Source organism: Notothenia coriiceps, unplaced genomic scaffold (assembly GCF_000735185.1).
Source record: "Notothenia coriiceps isolate Sejong01 unplaced genomic scaffold, NC01 NC01_scaffold00018843, whole genome shotgun sequence".
In the NCBI taxonomy this organism is placed as follows: Eukaryota; Metazoa; Chordata; class Actinopteri; order Perciformes; family Nototheniidae; genus Notothenia; species Notothenia coriiceps.
Window position 1 is genome coordinate 20,166 of NW_011351544.1, and position 19,908 is coordinate 40,073.

Below are 19,908 nucleotides of genomic sequence, written 5' to 3' on the forward strand. Positions count from 1 at the left end.
TGTCTAAAGTTAACTACCGTTTCCTTGGTGGCTTTCTGCATCCACCTTGTTGTTCCTTTGTGGGGGTCGGGGTGCCCACTTGTGCAGCAGGATTAGGGAAGTCGGCAGTAGGCTTTCCATTAACAAAATGCTACAAAGATTAAAGCAAAATATAAATGAATGATTGCCTGTTGGCTTTCTTGTTTGTACTTTGACCACAGGTAGACTAATAACGGAGCTCAGCTGTTCAGACATTATTATACATCAAGTGATATACATGGTCAAAACGACCTAGAAGCACACAGCTTACAGCTGTAGTCGTGTGACTTTAGCTAACGTTAGTTAGTGAAATTAGTTAATTAAATTAGTTAGTTAATTTGTGAATGTAATCTTTGCTAGCTAGCTAGCTACGTTAGCACGTATTTACCTTGGAGCAAACTTATTTGTGTTTGTTGATATTCGCCATATTCAGCTGGGCATGGGGCCTGCCGCATTTCTTTATCCACTGGCGGCATCTCTCTCGGGTTTTGGGTTTAGGAAACGGGTAAAATATCACCCCCCCCTCTAAGCTTATGGGATATCTGCTATCCGATTTGCAAAGACCATAAGCACAACGCTTCACCATTTTCGCAATGAATTTGAACGCTAAGCTTGTCGGACTTCCACAGGGAGCCGCGCACGTGATCGAATATGATTGGACAACGGGCATTTAGGGGCGTGGCTTTGCGAAAGGTCAATTGGAAACCATACAGAACACAAATATAAAATATCATCATGTTTTGATGCTGTATTTCTGTAATCTTACCTTCCAGACTTAAGACATTTTTGTTTTAAATGTACTGACGAAAGAGTACTACTTCCCTTCTTAGTCTTGAATTGTCTCAATTCTCATAGAAACCACACAGACAGCATTAATGCAACTTGTTTTGAGTTTAAAAACCTTTAAACCTGTGGCAAAGGGGGGGAGAGACATTAAGGCCTATTTTCAATGCTGTCTTAAGACAATACTCACATGCTGATATGCACTTTCAAACAATATTAGATTGTGTAATTGGTCCTATTGTCAATATTAGCAACAAAAGAGATCCATTCTTTGAGCGCTGAAGTGTAAAGTTAGCGTGAACCAATGCATGTCATTTTACACTGACATCGCTTCATGAAGGGATCCCTTTTTAGCCAGTAGCCTATGAACAAAACAAATAAATAGTGATCTCCTGATTATCCCTTCAAAGTGCAAATGTTAGTTTTGTATGAGGATAGACTTGAAAAAAGTGAAGTTATACTTTAAAAATCCGATAACTGAATCATTTTTTTCTTCTTTTCTAAAACAAAACGACATGAGACCAAACAACTGACAAGTCTTTTTTTAGGGAATATACTACGTTTGGTATTTTTTTAGGTAGGCTTACTATACTGACAGCATTTTGGACTAAAACTCTTAGATTGAAATAGTGCAGAACTCTTTGTTGTGCTGTGTGAGATAAACGTTTTGTTTTTTGACAGCTAAGACCAATTACCTTCGTGTATTTATTATTAAGAGTCAGTGTAATGGTACTATAGCATTCCTGTACTGTAGTAGGGACTTCCAGTATGACGGTGTTTCTGAATTGCTATGAACTTTTGTTAGTTTTAGCTGTTGGTCCTAATAATAGCAGCCCCACTAGTAAACCATTTAGAACATATTATCTATACACCACACTTTCTGAAACAGCAGGTTCCATTACATTAAGACACAGGAGTATCCCAGGAACACAATAGAGAAAGTAGCTTCCCGGCTAAAAACAGCTAGTGGTTTGCACAGCGTTGCAGAGTGAATCAAAGTTTTATGAAGCTCCATCACGGTTTATCACAACAACATGTACAATAGGCTACGAGTACTGTAGTCTGTACTCACATGGAATGAGACGTTAAGCCACAAAAGCTCAACAAAAACACATCAAGAAGTTTCTCAACTTAACTCATGTTAACCCATAGCTTACTGAGCATTTACTTTTATTTTGTAGGAACAATGTAACGGACTACAAGTTGCTGTGTGTTGACAGGAATCTCGGAACATTATCTGAAGTGGCTCCCCTCTGAGTGTCCACAGCAGACAGACAGACAGACAGTAAACAGACTTTACACACATAACGGCAGAAGACTTACCCCTCTGTGTCCTTCTGTAAATACTGCTTTTTATCAAAGCCACTCCCGCAGATAAACAGAGACAGAAGATCTCCGCTATTTTTAGGAAACTGACAAACTCACACCCCCGCGAGCCTTAGCTCCTCCCACCCGCGTTTGCGTGCAGCTACGTCAGCGCGTGCTTGACTCATCCCAGCTCATCCTACACAACCAACTGTATGTGCTTTTTTTTTTTAATGTATTACCAGTGATTACCAGTGGCGACTGGTCATTAGGCACAGCCCCACCTAGTGTCAGCAGAAAGTATTAAAAAGAATGATTACAACAAAATAAAAAATAAAATATATTTTAAGATCATGTTTAATTTGATTCGTCTGTGCATTGCTGTTTTAGTCTGTGTTCTTCTAATTAGTGTCTACAGTGAGGATCTTACTAAGAGAGAACAATTCAATATTTAAATGATAAAATTATATTTTTTGGGTATCCTTTTGTCGAACTGTCTGTTTAAAATTGATCGAAGCATCAGACAAAAAAAGTTTTGAAAATAATATTATATTTTGATTTAGGTCAAAATATAATATTTGTAAACCTGAAGAGTCAGTGCCAGTGCCTCACCAGCCATGAACCTCACTGCAGAAGCTTATATATATATAGACATACGTTTTTTGTGCCCCACCACTTTTGTACATAAAAACGTGTATTACCGTGTGTAAGTAATGGTTTGTCGTGTCAGTCAATGTGAACATTGAGCAAAACTCGGAGAGAAAATAGCATACTTTATAAATCCCCTAAAGTCAGGTTTTACTGCGAGGGGCCTCACCTGGCGGAGGGAGCCTCACCTGAGCCGCAAAAGCGTTGCACCTATGCGCTTATGCGGGGCAATTAGTGTGGCGCGGCACGGTTTTGCCGCTGCGAGGCTCCAATCTCACCCCCCCCAAAATGTATATTTTATGTGTTTTGTACATTATTGGTCCATGCGGGGGGTTGAACCAGTGACCGGCACAGTGACCATTGGGTTCCCAAGACAGGGACAAACTAATCTGGACAGCTCAATGCCTGACCCCTGAAACATTTATGGGAATATGGAAAAAGAGAAGAAACAAGTTCCACTGTTCCCAAAAAAAAAATTAGAACACAGTTCTAGACTATTATTTTTGCATACTTCAATCCCTCCTAAATTAAATAAAAAACAACCCTAAGATAGCAGAATCAATATATATCTTTAAATTTGATTACTGCTTTATTTCCCACCAATTTGAAAAGAGAGAAGATGTGCTCTGTTTGCTGCTGTTCCCATTATTAAAGCCCATGATGCGCTTTTTTCTCAGTGCATTGGGTCTTAAATAAATAAAGGCTTCAGTGTTAAGTCCCCACAGAGGAGCAAAATGAATGTGCCGAATGATAGGATGGACAGTATGAATCTGGGATGCGATAACAAACCTTTGTAATATGTTGATATCAAACTCACCAGCTGGTTAACCCAACACAAGTATAACTGATCCATTGATATATTTTTATTTAGCCCTGGCCTAAAGGAAGGAGCAGAAAACTTGTGACTGGTTGGCAAAAAATCCAACGTTTTTGAAGCAGCTGAGAAGATGTGCTCGGAGCGTTATATGGACCAAACTGCTGATCAAGTTTTAAGTAATGCAAAACTAAGATAACCATTTGATTTTCAAAGGCCTTCCTTAATAAAAACATGAATTTGATTCTTTTAATTGGACTGACTTAGCGTATCAAGAATTGAAAGTTGTGTTTTTGTCCATTTTGAATGAATTATTTAACCAATGGGCAGCGAAATTCCACATGTGGTCTATTTAGGAATACAATATTAGTATGCTGAGAGCCCAAAGGTGAGAATGAGAACACAAGACAACAGGAACTGGGTTGGCCAGCCCAGCTGCCAATGTCACTGGAGAGTTTCCTAAAAAGTAAGCTATGACATGTTTTCTAAATGTTGTGCATGTGTTGTCAAGTTGGTGAAGATTTTGTGTCAAATATTGTGTGAAGGTTAACATGAAAATTAAGTCTTTAAGCAAACAAATTACAAGTAGACATTCCATGTTCAGCCTTAAAAACAAGGAGAAACACCTCTGGTGCCATCATGTGTCCATGAGGGAGATAACAGATATCTATAATTACATTTTGACTTGTAATAAATTCAAATTGACACATCCATCATGTCTTTAACAATATATCTAAAACTCAAATCTCCCAATGCAATGTAACTCAGTGGAATTCTGACCAGTCACAATTAAATCAATTATATGCCGGCCTGGTACTGTAAAAATAGTGTTTTTCAGAGGTCTGAAATCATAAAAGGTAAAAATGATACGAATTAAATGAGCCCTTACCCAAGAGCCATCACTCAACTGAACTCTCAAGTCTAATCTATCATATCTTTCTTTTTATTTACTGTGGCAGGTGTGCATTGGTGTATGGTTATCTGCATTTGCTTCATTTATCATTTCAAGAGCTGCAGAGCAAATGTTGTAGCACAATGTGTGCAAGGACAGTGAAGGCATTCCATTCCACTCCTTTCTATTCTTCTTATTTTGACTATTGTACCTACTCTCTGATGTTTATGGACATTTTTGTGCCTTCAACTTGACCTGCATAGAGGATGGTAGTGTGGATGTGAAATCATCCGGCACTTAACAATATTTGTTCCATACATTCCTCCATCGTGAACCGCTTATCCAGAGCCGGGTATCGGGGGACAGTGGTGTAAAGTAATTAAGTACATTTACTCAAGTACTGTACTTAAATATAATTGTGAGATACTCAAATGTTCTGCCCCACAACAGTTCATAACAGTGTACATTTACTCCACTACATTTATTTAATATCTTTAGTTATTTTGCTAATTGGGTTTAATGATGTGAAATATAGTCAAGAACACTCTGATAAGATTTTAGTTACACCTGGAGTAAATCCCTATGGCCACTTCAACCAGCTCTGATTTTGAGATCCAAAGGCGCTCCCAGGCCAGCGTGGAGATATAATCCCTCCAGCTGGTCCTGGGTCAGCCCCTCGGTCTCCTCCCAGCTGGACGTGCCTGGAACACCTCCCTAGGGAGGCGACCAGGTGGCATCTTTACCAGGTGCCTGACTCGTGTTGAATATTCCCGTCAGCCCCTTTGTATTTGTTAACAAGTACCCTTGTACTTTAGCTAAAAGTTGTTGTGTGCATCAGCTAACCTGAACTTCATACATTAATCAATTAGAAAACCGGTGATAAGAGCTAAATCTGAGCAACACACTAAAATGTAACGTTGGTTATTTTTCACCTTCTTCTTATGTTGGATATCTATACTGTACAACAATAAACAGGCTTGAGTGTGAAGTGCTTATTAGATTAGCTCTTAACATGCTTTTATTCAAGGCATCCCTTTATATATTTACGCGTGAAAATGATATATCTTAATATGTAGGCCTATGGTGTATCCCCGTCACACAGTGGGGAGATAAAGGAGGGATTGAAAGAGCAGGCAGGGGACGAGACCTCCCCACCTCAACACAATGAGCACAGATGAAAGGGATGTCACACCTCAACAGGATCTCACAGCACAAAACCCTCTTCCTTCTAAGACACCGCTTGGATTTGCTACCTATATGTGTGAAATTCTCTTCTAAAGGAAATGCTAAACAAACATTCTCTACTTTTTTAGCTGATCCTCAAGAAGAATTCACCAACTTCGCAAAACTATCAAGCATTAACCCCCCCCCCCTTCAATCCGCATTTCCTGATGGTGTCACTCCAGAGGATAGTTTACTGTCTGTAGAAAATAGCTGTTGATTGTGCGTACTAAGCTATAAATGTCTTTGAACACTTCTACGGTGGCCAACAGATGCAAACACGTTTCAACGGAGCCAAACACTTACATGAGGAGAAACACACTGCACTTCCTAAACCACTGCAATGCAAATATAAAAACACAAATGTGCCAAAAACACGTGAAAATTAGGAAACATCTTCACCAACTTGACAACAGAAGCGAAGCATTTAGAAAACATTCACCAACCTGACGAAACATGTGGAGCATTTACTAAAAGCGCTGCATAAATATAACGATGCAAATAAAAAAAACCTGCAAGAAGCTCAAAACACAACAGAAACAAGAGGACACTAAAAAGTGAAGCACACAGCTGGGACTGAAGCAATGTTGACTTTTGGGGATTACCAAGTTGGCCAACTGTCGCTGTAGGCAAAGTTAGTCTGGTTCATTGTTGTAAGGGTTTTGTCAGTATATTTTGAAATGACCATGTTAGCTACGTTAGCAAGCTAACTTACATCAGATATGCAGGAAACAGGGATCACATTGTTAGAATAAGCCAACAAAAATGTACATTTGAGGTGAGTTCCAAGTGATGGTTGGCCAACTTTATATCCCTGAATGTCAACAAGGCTCCGGTCCCAGCTGTGTGGATCACTCTTTAGTTTCCCCTGGTTTCTGTTGTATTTTAAGATTATTGCAGTTTTATTATTTACAGCATTAATGCATCCTTTAATGCAGGATGATTTAATGCACATGATTTATCAATTTGTTGAAGATGTTGGGCACATTTGTGTTTTTAAAATTTGAATCATTTTAGAAAGTGTAGCGTGTTTCCCTTAAGTGATTAGGGCTTTCGTAGCCCGTTTTTGCGGGTCGGCTACGGTACATTTTGAATCCAAATTACGGGAGCTGACAAGGAATTAAAAAAAACATGATCATTGATTGAAGCAAACACCTTACAAATGTACAGGATTTATTGCCACCTAGTGCATGCAGCAACATTTACTTCAGTCTGTTGATCTTTAATTACAATAGTAAACTCTATTTTCTATTTGTATAAGATGAAATGCAAATGCTATTTCAAAAGGTTTTCCACATGTAGCGCATTGTAACCCAGATCAACACTTTACATATAAAACTTTGGCAGCAAGTCATACAAAATCAATAAATAAATATACATTCATGGTAAATGTGTAAACATTCCTATGAAATAACATTGTACAGGTATGTGTTTCAGCAGACAAGTGAGATAAATACATTACTATTTACAAAGTTTGGCTTAAAAACAAATGAAAACGTTTCTTCACTTTGTTTCGTTAGTGGAAAAGTATTGCTTGATGAAAATCAGGACAGGTGTTTGTTGTTGTAGTGCTAATATTTTGGCCACAAAATGCTGAAAGGAACATTTGTTACACAGGAATAAGAACAATCATGTTTTTTGCCAGGTGAGTTTCAATTGCTACCTGCACTCTGAACAAATGGTTGTTATGTGACCTTACTGTTATGCATAATTTTGGCACAAAGACAGGAGAGAAAAAAAAACCAGAGCCACTGAAAAAAAGTCTAATTTTCTTCTCAGGGCTTCTGTAGAGCGCAGTCTATACTGGTCAGCTCTGCATGATCCTAGCCAACCAGTCCACATTTTAATATGAGCGGACTGACAGCCACAAATGTATGGTGGAGCCCCAGGGCCTCAGTGGTTCATAGTGTTAGCAGCAGCAAGGAGCGCGGAGAACAGAGAGTCTGGTCGCTGCTTCAGCACATCTGGATGATCTAACTCTGCCACCTGTCGAACAGAATACTTACTGTAAGTATAGGTTTATTTTCACATTAACCTACCTTTGTGTTTTTGTGTCTGTCTGTTACCTCCCCGTTGTCCATGACTAGAATTCGATCTGAGTACATGACAGTGTTGATACGATGGGCGATGGTGAGCATGGTGCAGTCTTCGAAGGCTTCTTTGATGGTGTTCTGGATCAAGGCGTCGGTCTCTGCATCGATGGATGCCGTGGCCTCATCTAAAATAATGATCTGTTGGGCACCAGCATGGACGGTTAGTATAGCCCTTATTTCTATAAACTGATATCTGCTAATGAAGGCAACAGGACAACATTTCGATATGGGAAGTGTTGAGGTTATCTTTGTAGACCTACTGAGAGCAAAAGCGTCAGAACTCTTTGGTCTATATGGTCTCGAAACCCAATGACTATATACCCTGAGGACAATTTTGCTTTTTATTAACACTGCTAATTGGCTCATCATGAAGCAATGCCATTGTAGAAGTTTTCTTTTAAGTCAATCTCCATTCCGGCCTTCAAGATGACGATCAGACGGTGAACAATGAAGTATTGGAATGGATAAACAATTGCTATACCTCAATAGGGTTGCAAAGGGGGGGAAAGTTTCCGGTAAATTTACGGGAAGTTTTCGGTAAGTTTACATGGGAAGTTAAGCTGGGGAATTTTGGAAATATTCGATGCAAAATTAAACAAAAAAACATGACATTTCAACAGATTTTTTAAAAGTAGAACAGAACAAGTTTTATTTTATTTTATTTTATTATTAAGTTTTATTTTATTGAACAATTATTTGTTTCATTGAAGAACGAAAACATGAATGTTGAGTTAAATGTTACTCATCCACCCCAACCCCACTCATTAAAAAATGAACAAAAATGCACACCCCATCCAAAGATCCCCACAAAGTCCAATTCAAAATGTTAAATGAAAAGAGCCCTTCTCCCTCCAAAAAGTCCCATTAAACATGCAAATCTTCCTTCAGGCAATCCTCTGCATTTTTGCTAAACCCTTTCAGTCGATGGGCTCTTCCTGGGCCTCATCAACATCCAACTCTGAGTCTTCCTCTTCAGTGTCACTGTCCAGCCTTGTTGAGGATGGCTCTGTGTCAGGCTCAAAGAGACTTAGGTTTGCCCGAATGCCAACCAGTTTATCCACTCTCACATTTGTGAGCCTGTTGCGAACCTTTGTGTGGTCTCAATAGTCATGCAGTAAGCAGTGTGCTATGGCATGGATATTCAAGTGTACTTGAATGGCATCTGTTTGTTTTAGTCAAGATTATGCTAAAATATACTTTCCCAAACTATGTTTAAGTTCCCTATGAAGAGCCAACCTTCAATTTAGAAAATTTCCCTGTTTATTCCCATAAATTCCCGTTTATTCCCGTTAATTCCCGTGGAAAGTTTCCATCTTTGAAAATTCCCGGAATTTTGCAACCCTATTTCCAAGTAAATAGTCCTATTTCATTTAGTCGTTTATTTAGCAGGGACAATGCACAGTAATGAACACTTAAAACATTCAAATGTGTCAAGCGTAACAGTGCCAGATTTAGCTTTGAGCTAATTTCCATCCGCAGTCCCTCGAAGTTTATTTATGACCAGCAGTAGGCAACAGATAAAGAGAATGCTGATCCAGACAGGTATAGACAGAGCCAGAAAAGGAACGGACCAGAATTAGAAGTACTGAATAATACATTAACATTTTCCCCTCTCGTACCGCTGACAGGTCTAATGTTTAAATGATGATTCGCCTCAAGGTACCCAGGAGGCACTATGGAGAAAATTAGTTGGATATATATTTGACTTTTGCATAAAAATCATCAAAAAAAGCGAAGTTAGAGTCAGGCCCACACACATATGAATTAAAAAAAAACATACCAGACAGAAAAAAAACATTCTAATGAATAAATAAAACAGTGTAACCGGCAGTATAAATAGCTGTGTGCGAGTGATGCCCGGAGAGAGACGTTCAGTGAGTGATCTGATCAGTGCTGCTGTCGGGTCTGCTCAGAGCTCAGGAGACGCTGTGGTGCTGACAGCTGACTCTCATTGCCCCTGAAGTGAGGGGAGACGGTAGGACACGAGGAAGAAAAAGACAGCGGACAAAGGGAGGGAGCAGGGAGGTGGGAGGACAGGGACCAAATGAGTGGCCTGAGGCAGAAATAGTGACTAAAAAGAGTAAATAGAGGTGAAAGAGAGAAATGTTAAGTGACCTCTTGAACTTGTTAGAATTGGGCCAATTATTAATAGCCTAATTCCCTGGAGCTTGAATCGGATTGTTTTTTTTTTCTTCTCCCTAACTTAAAAAGATGTGACACTGCCTAGTCTAGTACTATTCCCAATGTAGGCTGTATTACTTTGTTCCATTGTAAGTGTACAGGGAACAGATTTTCATCAAATTGAGTTTTGCAGATACAGAGGATTTTTTTAAGGATATTCAAACATTGTCTTCTGAGGTATTTCAGAGATTTTCTGCATGGTTACTGTGATGGAGTTAAAAATACATTGGGTATACAACTATGTACTTCATTTTAACATTGATTGATAAAACAGCCATATAGAGGTAGGAAAGGAAGAGAGACATGCATCAGTACTTTGATTAATTATTATAATGTGCATTGAATATATTCATCTTTTGGCGGAGGTATAAACTCAAAGGTGTTTTCTTGTTAGCACCTTTCACGTGAAATTGCATTATATGAAATGATATACATTTCATTTTACACTTAAAGTGCAAGTGCTCCCACCTTTGCAGTATCTGTTTACGTCTTACAAACACCTATTTGCATGCAAATTAATTTATATGAATATACATGAACAGAGTGCTAACTTGAATACTCTTTATTTAAATTGTAGTCAAATTGCTGAAATATTTGCAGCATAAATAATGATTTAGATGGATAAATTGAGAAACAGAATATCAATAATGGCTTCAACGTCATTTAAATATCACTTCAATCAGCAGTTCTCACTTCCAGATGGCACACTGTAACCTGAATTTGACTTCTGAAGACAAAACACCATTTCAAATTTGCAAAATCTCGAAAGGAGAAGAGAAAAAATGGTGAAGGGGGATGAGGAGGACACAGAGATGAGACAGAGATGCGATGTACGAGGAGTGACACAGGTCAGAGGTGGGAGAATACATTACAAAAGCAGTGGGAGGAGAAAGACACCAAGGGTTGAGTATCGAGGGAGAAAAAGTAGGAATATAGTGTGACGGACTGGAAGAAGGGAGGTGTGAGAGATGAGAAGGAAGGGTACAGGACAAAAAAAGAAAGAAAGGCTAGAGAGAGAGAGAGAGAGAGAGAGAGAGAGAGAGAGAGAAAGAGAGAGAGAGAGAGATAAGGAAAAACGAGGCGGGTAGAAGGTGGGGTGGGGGACAGTGGGTGACTTGAGGGCAGCTGGTGAAATGAATAAAGCATCCGAGGGACCACCACTGAGCGGTCAAAGCGTGGGTTTGTGTGCCTTTTTGACCATGTTCGTGAGGACGTGGTGACAGAAAGTGAATTTGACAGCGAGAGACAGGAAGAGAAATTAAAGAGAGACATTTGAAAAGAGAGTGAGGTGAACAGAGACCGAGAGAGAGGTGGATCTGGCCCAAAGTGTGGAGGATTACGGATTTAGGGCTTCTTAGAGCAGCCGATGTGTTTACATGAAGCCAGAAATATGCCTCTTGCCTGGAGATGTGGGTATTCTGTGAATCCAAGTTGGATTTAGATTTAGCAGTTACATTTGAGGGAGGGAATACGGCAACACAAGCAGCACACTCCATATGACTTGTTGTGGTGGAGCGCCGAAGGCATTGTTTGTGCTGACTTAAAGCGCACACAAGAGAGTGACTGCACATTCCTCACCATAAAAGAAAGGATACAACAGTTGTTTCCAGATTGTTACTTTGCCAAGTTTTACAGATGTTTCCACATAATTACCAGGAGAGAAAATATGCAAAACACAGAACAACATGCAAAAAAAGACATTAGAAGTTTATCAAGAGTGATAAACACCATCATCATTTGGTTTACTTTGGAGACTAAACTAAGGCTGTATCTAAAACAAAACTGGTTCTTGTTTGATGAGTTCACCGAGGGGGCATGATGGGAACACTCAGCTTCAATCAGATCACAATCCATAATAGATGTCCATGTAAATATCTTATGAGGGTGAGCTATGGAGAAAATGACTCTGTACTTAGGAACACACACATACCCACATATACACAAACACAAGTGCAGACCTCCCTCACTGTCATGCAAGAAAACAAGTGTAATAGAGTGTATTTATCTAATATTCATGCACTTAATGGATCTTTGCAGTTGTTCATGCTCAACAAAAACAGGACAGCTTGTAAAAGAGACGTGTTCCCATTTGAAGAAGATGTTCAGTAAAAATATAGAAAAGCATAAATACAATTTTTTCCATGGATTTTACTTTATCAGTGTCATTATTAAAAAGTAAAAATTGTTGGCAGTAAAGCAAGAAAACACACTTAGGTGAACTTAGCAAACTGTGTACCACTTTGCTGGATGGAAGAACACTGAATGTACGCCCACACAGCTGATCTGCTTCAATCCCTGATAAGTAGAAGTAGAAATTTGCTCACACTCTGAAGGACACAACGGTCGACACATTTAAAACAGAGATTTAAACTGTTAAAGGAATACAATTTTTTTTTTTTAAAACATCATACTGCACTGATATTAGACCAATTACATTTCTGGTGAGAGGTCTCCATTTAAGAATGTAAAGTCAGACAAATACTGTATGTAGACTACATTTAGAGAGAATTTACTAAACATCTCAAGTAAAAGTGACGCAATGTTTAGTCCTATTAAACATAGCCTAGTTAATTAATAATTCAGTTGGGCTTCAGTTTACTTTATTATGAATAACTGAGATGGCAAATGATTTGTCGCATAAAAACTATGTTTACGAGCAAAACACAAAACACATAAAAAGGCAAACACACAGTACAAGTAGTGGAAGGGTCTATAAAAAGTTAATGTATGAAAATAACTCAATAAAACAAAATCATACACACTTCAGAGGCACACACTTCTGCTGTGTGCGTTACAGAATAAATGCAATTTAGCACAAAAAACAAAAACAAGAAGGGGTATGTTCATAAGGCCAGAGAAAGGTTGAGTGGTTCGATCAACACCCCAAGATTCATAGCTCGGGGAAATGTCTGGCACCTGAGCCTTGCTTTCTGAGAAATATGACCAACACAGTAATACAGTAGTTGAAGAACCCTGCTCTAAAGATAGTTCTGATCTGGGCATTGCTTCAAAATGCAATCTTTATGGAAATTGACGCTGCTGAAAGAAAAAAAAAGGTAATTTATTTATGAATCAGCTGAAAAAATATATTTCTTTGTTCAATGCTCTAAAACGCTGGAGATGAAATACACCATGGCATACACACATGGCAAATACACATGGCAAAAATGTAAAATGGCAACAAATCGTAACAAAGAAAAATAAATTCAAATGTCAACCATACAACATTTAAATAGAGACACATGCAGCCCTCAGACACACACGGCGCATCTATTCACTCACTTACAAGACCATTACTTGGAAACATAGAAGTTTGGCTGCTTTGAGAGTCTGCTCTGTGCCGTCTGGGTCGTGATGATATTATGAGTGCAGATGCAGTGCTAAGCCCTGAAACGCCTCACAGGGGAGCACTAAAAGCAAACCCTGACTCTGTTGATCGTCAATAATTCAGCAGAAATCAGGGTTAGAAGAAGTGCAACGCCAATCGACACATCATTTCAACAGCGAGCAGAACAGACGTTGGTCTCTGCCATCATAAAGTTTGCATAAGGCCCAGGCCTCCCTGTTAGCTGTCCACAGGGCTGAACATTAGCTCCATTACGTCAAAAGAATGAAGGCGATGGGACGAGAATGGGGGATAAAGTGATGGTGAGTCATCCACCAATCTGGGCCTCTATCTGCTGAGACTCGCCTGGCATGGACAAAATGGAGCTGAACCACAGTTTGTACAGAAAACCATCAGTAACAAGAGGACAAACTCGGCCATGTTTATATGGAGCATAAGACAGCATCAGGGACAGATAAGTCAACGAACGATGGCGAGATTGTAAAAGTGTAAAAAAGTGACACGGACAAAGGTACAAAAGTGAAAAGACATCATCCTGTTCATTTCACTTAAAACACTTTTTCTTTGACTCTTTAAAAATCCATCCATCTTCTACAGCTTATCTAAATTTGAGGTTGCGGAAGTAGCAGTACCTCTTTACAAATGGCTATCAAAAAGACCCCATTGGCATGGAGAAGAAGACAATGGTTTATAAATGAGACCAACTAACTGTGTATAGGGAATAAATTATGTTTGAGGATTATTCCCCTGCTTGACTTGCGTTTAATTTTTGTATTTTTAATATTTCAGGTAGTACAATTGCTTTGTTGTGCTGTGTTTGTGTCCCACAGGCACAGTTCTCTCTCTCTTTGTACAAACCACTACTAACTATTGCATGTCCAGGAAGAAGAATCCCGCCTCAGTTGCTCTTCTTTAGAGTACTAACACTGTTCTAGTTTTTCAGGGGGAGTTCTATCCAAAGAGAGAGTTTAAGGACATTTGGTTTTGTAATACTGTACAGGTTGTAAGTAAGGGATAATGTGCAGCGAAGCGGTCATTATGGGGAAAGAACACCCGACAGGCTTGTCAGGAGCCCGACGTGAAGCGGAGGGAACTTGATCAGCATGAAGGGTGTTCTTTTCCCCATAATGACCAAGTCACTGCACATTATCCCGCTTATTACAAGGCCACATTCTCAACAAAGTAACGACATGAGTCCCAATATTAATTGAAATGCTTTTATTGATTTCGAAAATGTTTTTATTGATTTAAAAAAATAGTAGGCTATTATTAATTTACAATGACATGCATCCGCTAAGAAAAATAGTCCGTTGTTAATGTTTGAACTACGTAGCAACGGCAGGGACTGCTTCGATAGCGTGTTTGCGGACCTTTTTGATTACAGATTTGAAAACATCGTTGCTTGCTTTAAAAGTAGCACAATTCATTATGTCAAACCTTGGAAAGTATCTAGATATCCCTGCCCTAAGGCCAAAGTAACTGGCAACTGAATATGTTTTGCCGTTTTATGTCTATGTCTGGACCGTCCCGTAAAAAGGAGGGTTTCTATCCCGTTACTTCACCGCTGTTTTCTTGTCCCAGTTCAAAACTTAATACAGTTAAATCGACCGGACTTCTTAATGCAAATGTGAGCGTCCTTAACAACGGTCAATAAGTCCTCGACAGCGGTCTGTCTATACTGGATTAACAACGTGTCACCTGTTCTGATTTGACCAATCAGAATTGAGTATTCAACTAAGCCATGTAATAAAGCCCCTTAAAGGTCCCCTATTATACTGTTTTTCATCAATATATTATAGATCTCAGATATATACAAAACATGTCTCTGAAGTGTTTTGCTCCAAACACCAAACAGATCACCCATTGTAGCATCCCATAAACCCCTGTTTCAGCCCTGTTTCAAAAGTGCTGATTCCCTGTCTTTTACTTTAGATGATAATAAGGAGCCACTCCCCACGCCTCTCTGAGAGATATTTGGTTAAAAAGAACACAATGATGCTTTAGGAGGAGATCCAGGTGATAAGGTGGCCAGGTGTTACCTTAGTTGGTTATTGGCTAATGGTTACACAAGCCAAACAATTGTTATGACATCATAAAGTGGTCAAAATCTGATCAGCTCATTTTCAGACAGGTCTTTATATAAATGGATCAGGACAAAAAGTGAGTGAAGCTTTCACAGTCTCTTTACACATATGTATGTATAAAAGACATGACAAAGTGGATTTTGCACAATAGGTCTCCTTTAAGTTAAACGTGTGATATGTGATAAGTAAAATTGACTTGACTCATCCATGTATCAAAATAATCCCAAAATGTTTGCAAACAAATGAAAAGGTCTCACATGCAAGGGTTGCTCCACATCACAAGACTTGACATTAACCACACCGTTACAGGATTTGGAGCCTTTGACTGTCTGGGTTTTTCTCTGTGACATTAAAGCTTCTTTTTTTTTTTTAACAGGGAAGATTAAAGCAAGTAAAATCATAAAATGGCCTATCTTGTATGAGGAAGTTTCAATCAAACCCGATTCAAGTTGACCCCTGCGGTGATTTGCATTAAACAGGTGACTGAGATTTGCATTTGTATGGAGTTCCCATGGCCTTCTTTTGCCCTTAACTCTCTTTGAACAGGCGAGGCAGGAGATAGGGACGTTAATTATGGACCACACAGCCCACAATGGGGATGATCTCAATGGCTTTTTTGTGTTATCCCAGATAGCTTTTAATTGAATTATGAACATAATGGTGTGAGCCCGTGTGGGGGGGAAACGCTGAACACAGTGTTCCCTGGTTTAAACAATCGCATTATTACAATCAATTATACTGACAACGTTTAGCTTCTTTTCAGAACAATGCAATCGTTTCTGATTTTATGTACAGAATTCAATTGTTTATGTTGCATGATGAATATATTGAGGTCACCATTCAAGGTCAGGGATGTTTCTCAGTATCAGAATACACAGGCAAAGACTTACATAGGATAAAATAAATGTAAATAATGCATAATTTGCGGAATAAAAAGGGTCATATTTATGGTTTAGTGAAAATGTGTATTGCAAAATATATTTTAAGAACAAGCCATCGAGCTTTGATTCAAGTCAATGTATTCTGACACAAGACCAATGACACAGGAAACTGCTTTAGCTGAAATAAGCACTATTTCATTATTTCTCAAAAAGGCCTAAAATAATGAATGTAATCTTGTATTATGAAAGAAACCAAAATATGGCCTCACTTAGCATGCAGTTTTTTTAGACAAAAACTTTTTTTTTGCATTTTTAAGACACCTAAAGCATTTGTCATATTCTATTTCACTGACAAATTTGTTCTGATAACTCTCATAAATATTCAGTGGTGCAACTTTGTAGCTAGAAAGGCTTTAAAACTGACAGCAGCGAGCAGATCCACTTATCTGCTTCAATTTTGCTCAGTGCTTTCATCTAATATTCTTTGTCATTTTAAGAGGTCAGTGTGTTTCTGCTGTTTTTGAGGTAAAACTGTTCCTCAAAGGAAATATGGGATAACAATGCAAATGAGTTGGGAGGAAAGTCTGAAGGCATCAAATGATTAAAGCATTTAATTTCCACAAATGCTGTCGGATAATAAAAGTGATGAAAGAAAGAAAATCATTTAAAGTCAGTGTAATGATTAAAGCATAGAGGGCCCGAGGAAAATATATATCATACATGTATATGTACACAAATTCATATTTAAAGACATACTATAATAACCCAATGAAACTTCAGAAAGCGCAAAAACACAAATGGAACAACGCACACACAAGTTCATAAATGCGTAGAACATTTAGGAGACACACACACAAAGACTTTCATTTCTCACAACAACAAAGCTCCCAGGCCCCCAGGCGGAGGGAGACAGGGGTCCCAGAGGACAGTTGTGGGCGGAAACAAAAAGGATTTCCCGGAGTGAATAACACCATCACATGACACTTTCCTCCTCCTCCTCCTCCTCCTCCTCCTCCTCCTCCTCCTCCTCCTCAGTGTCTACCATATGAAGTGAGTATCTCTTTCTTCTCATTCTCAATTTATACTGTATGAAAGGGTGGGCGATGCGACCTAAAATCATATCACAGTATATTTTTTCCACAGTGATGGTATGATGAAAAAGTCTAATAATTAAAAGATTGAAAACACTAAAAGCATACAGTAAGTCCGACTCTTCACTCTATTTGCAATGCAAATCCAATGAGGAAAGAAAAAATCTGAAAAACAAACAAAAATAACAGATGTTTTCATTAGCTCCAAAAAAAGGTCTCCATGTGTATTGGGTTTAAAAAAACATGTATTTCAAAATCCATGTCGTGGAAAAGGGACCCGGTGACGCTAATGGAAATGATGTACCCCTAACTGTATGTCCCTTTGTCTGACGCTGCTTTTCCATTCACATAATCTCCTTCAATCTTTTAATTGGCCCCACAAAACACCCCAGCATTGCCAAAGGTAGAAAGAGGAATATACTCATGCATGCATAGAGACAATAATTATATTCCCTCTCTTCATCATAACTTGACACTAACAGCAAGGGAGGTAGATTTCTCATGGAGCTGGGAAATGACTCAGTGATTTAAATAAAATCAAAATGACATTATACCCACTTAGAATCAGGAGGTAAACCAACGATAGCTGTTAATTGATGCTGACAGTTTTATTCACTCTCTTGCAGGCAATGCATAAGATATAGAATATTCTGACACAGCAAGAATAACATCGCACATTTCTGCCTACCCATCTACTTGTGTACATACTGTCGGTCCTATTAAAGTGGGCATAATGCTTGATACAGTTTGTCAAATTAGAAGAAAGCATGAACATTCACGGAGGAATACATAGAAGTAAGTAAGGTGCGCTTCTATTGTGTATAATAAATAAGAAATATGCTTGTTAAAAGATTCAGGTCATGTTTAAAGTTAGATGAAATTCCAACTTAGTTTGGATGGGGGCTGTTGGCTTATTAGGGGGGAATGTCAGAAAAAGTGTAACATGTATAGTGTTGGAGCCATTATACAAACTTAGATAAACTGCATTGCCTTTGCGTGAGTGTCAATAACAGCAACAGTGCCTAAGCTCTAGAATTTTAACAAAATTGAGACGTAAAGTAGCAGTTCTGGTCATTTCGGTTTTAAAATCTAAGAAAATGTCACCTGTAAAATGTGGAATCATACATGTGAAGTGATATTGAAAGTTGCTTGCTTGTTGGCTACAGCAGGGACAGAAACGGCAACTTTTCAGTTATGGTACAATCTCTGCATTAGACCAGTCTGCCATCCCATTAATTAAAAGGGCACATAGATAGGGAGAAAGATATATCTGAGGCACCAAGTACACAACAATTTACATATTCATCTACATTATCCACAGATCAACAAGCTAATTAGACTATTATTGATTAGACTGACTCTTCACCTCATTGGAACTTTGTCTTTTCTTCCAAAAACATCAAATATACAATGATCACAACCACACACCCTTAGTATTCCAACAAATATAAGCTCCAGTAAAAAATAGTAAAAATGTAGCAGCATGAGAACACACATCTCATACAAATCAAGTTATCCATAGTGCATCTGTTCGCTTTAGTCTTCTCAGCAAAACTGCACACATATAGTATAATGAACATCATTTCAATACAGAACTCATTTATAACAACGCTAAAAATTCATAGATTCATAGACAATATACACTCAATATGCATGGTTTTAGAACTTTGAACATTATAGGCTATAAGGCTTCCCTTCCCTGTGTACCTACGAGAACACACAATCTCATTACCTAATTGCATCAGGACACCCACACAGAAATCTTTCTCCACAGCTTTATAATAACCTGCAAAGCCACATACATGTAGGAACATATCATTGTAATGTTCAATTACAGAATATGCAGTATACTCACACCATACACACACACACACACACACACACACACACACACACACACACACACACACACACACACACACACACACACACACACACACACACACACACACACACACACACACACACACACACACACACACACACAGACTCAACAGTATCATTTATTTTGCTGGTTGACTAGTATTTTGTGATACATCCACAGAGATTAATTAAGTGACTCCCACCACTTTCGCTCCTCATAATGGCTAATCTAAAGATCATTAGTAACAGTATACGCTTGACTTGTGTTATTTATTATGCTTGTTCTGTTTCCTATTAAAAACTCTGTCTGGGTCGTGATTGATGCCGAGGTGCCCCTATGCGTTCATGTGTCCACGCAGGCTGGCCGATAACAGACTATCGCAGATAAATCGCAGATAAAATTGCTTTCACGTCGTGGTAAGGAAACCTCAAAGTTTCAGCCACTTGTGGAAAAACAAAATGTCTCCTCATGTGGGGATATACTGTATTTACAGTACTGGTATAAGACTGTTTTATGTATTGTGGCTACATTTACAGCATGGGGTAATACGATCCCCATGCTGTCTCTGTTTACCTACACTAAATTGCTAATAGTTAACATTTCCCAAAGACACAGTACTTCAATAATGAACTTAAATAAAGCTTTTCGATCTCTTTAACGATCCCTTCAAGATACGCCTGGAGAATG

General features: G+C 38.7%; 1 long non-coding RNA gene across 1 annotated transcript; it reads left to right on the top strand.

Moving 5' to 3' along the window:
* The first annotated feature begins 5,008 nt into the window (after positions 1–5,008).
* On the top strand, positions 5,009–15,409 carry LOC104951264 (uncharacterized). The gene is made up of 3 exons (XR_799002.1): positions 5,009–5,020; positions 8,506–8,511; positions 15,309–15,409. It is a non-coding gene; the product is annotated as an uncharacterized lncRNA (long non-coding RNA).
* Positions 15,410–19,908: the final 4,499 nt, after the last annotated feature.